The sequence below is a fragment of the Rousettus aegyptiacus genome, unplaced genomic scaffold (assembly GCF_014176215.1).
Source record: "Rousettus aegyptiacus isolate mRouAeg1 unplaced genomic scaffold, mRouAeg1.p scaffold_m13_p_2, whole genome shotgun sequence".
In the NCBI taxonomy this organism is placed as follows: Eukaryota; Metazoa; Chordata; class Mammalia; order Chiroptera; family Pteropodidae; genus Rousettus; species Rousettus aegyptiacus.
Window position 1 is genome coordinate 128,804,607 of NW_023416295.1, and position 2,014 is coordinate 128,806,620.

The following is a 2,014-nucleotide window of genomic DNA, read 5'->3' on the forward strand; positions in this document are numbered from 1 at the left end:
GCGCGGCGTCCAACGGGAAGACCTGCGCGACATGTGGCCAAAGGGGTGGGGCCTGGGCTGTCGCGAAACCCCAAACGCTTTGCGTACGGCTACGCGCGGACGAGGGGTAGGGTCTGAGCTCGGGGCGGGGTCTCCTGATCCGCTGACTTCCGGTCGGTGGGGTAGGCGGAAGGGGTGGGACCGCGATGGCCAAAGGCCTTGGGACCTGGTGAAGGTGAGCTGGAACTAGGAATGGGTGTTCCACGAGGGATATTTTTGGAAGCGAAGATTCAGAATTTATTTTTAAATCACTCTTTTTGTAAATCACTTTTTGTTGAAGCAAAACAAGCCCAAATTCCTGGGTAAAGATAGTTGTAATTGGGCATGTTTAGAAAAAATAGGAATGTCACAAATATAGAACATCTTTAGGAAGAGCTTTAGGAAAAGGCAGGGGGATGCATAGCTAGAGCAAAAGCTCCAAGGCGGGAACATCTTGGCAAGTTGGGTTATTTAAAGGCTGGTAACTTGAGTGTGGTAAGGAATCGAGGAGAGGTAGAAGAAGTTCCAGAGATAGGTAGGGGTTGGATCATGTGAAGCTGTGTAAACCAGGTTTAGGTGTTTGGATTTTATTCCAAGTGGATTGGGAAAGCATGGAAGGATTTTATACAAGGGAATGTCATGACTTAAGTAAAATTTTGAAAAGGATTACTATCTTGATGTGCTTACATGAGTGTGTATTTATGTAAAAATTCATCACATACTACATTTTATAGAAGTTATACTTCAATGCAAAATGCACACACAAAACAAGAACATCCAGGCTACTGAATGGAGAGTGGATTATACAGATGTAATAATGGAAGAGAAAGACCAGTCAAAAGGTTGTTGCTGCCAGGACCCTGTTATAAGTTTTCATGTACTCTGGGCATTTTCGCCTTCATACACCCCTTTCTCCATAAAAACTATTTAAATTTTTATTTTATGATTATGTTGGTATAAAGACAAATAATGTTATACATTAAAACATTTTCTTTTACCTGAAAGCTTGTTTTTATTATAATTTTAAAATAAACTAAGATGTTTTTATGGGCCTCTAAAAGTATGGTGGGGCTTAGGCACTGTGCCTGTTGTGCCTACTGGGTAAGTCGGCCCTAGCTGCCGTATGTAATTTGGGTGAGAGAAGATGGTGATTTAGACGTGGTTATAGTGATGGAAAGGAATAGATGCAGATACATATTTTGAAAGTAGACTTGGTGTTTGATTAGACATGAAGGGCATGGGAGAGGGAGCTATCAAAGATAAATACCAAGTTTTTGGTATGAGTAACTGGCTAATGCCATTTATTTAGATGGTAAAGCCTGGAGTGGAGCAGGTTTGAAGAGTGGGCTCTTTTTTGGCCATATTAAATTTGCAATAGCTACTCATATTTTAATGTCTTAGACATCACCTGGGAAAAATTTTTAAAAGCCAAGTTCCAATTAGTAGGACAAGGGCGGACCTGTGATTTTGTATTTCTTCGGGTTCAGATCGTTAAAATGGAATAATATCTGAGAATTAAGACAAAAAAAAAAAAGCATTGACCCAGTTACCATTGGAGACAGTAGATTTTAGAAAGTTCTGAGAAAAGCCAAATATAGGGACAGATGAGGTAGGGACTTTCGGTTCCGAAGTACCTACTATGTCCCCAGATTATAACACTTAACAAGGTAGTTTATATAGTCCTCACGGTGGTCCTCTAAGGTTAATAATGTTAATCCTATTTTTAAATAATGACCCAGGCTCACATAATAACTACCTTACCCAAGTGCACACAGCCAGCATGTGGAAGAGCTGCAGACCCAGAAATGTCTATCAGGTCTACATTCTTTCCAGTTTCCCAGAGACTTCTTAAAAAATAAAGAAAACTTAAAATCACAAAATAAGTGTACAACAACCACTTTGTGGCATTTATTCTGAAGAAATCCAGAAGGAATAAACTGGTGGTTATCTATTGCTATATAACAAATTACCCTAAAACACTGGCATAAAACAACAA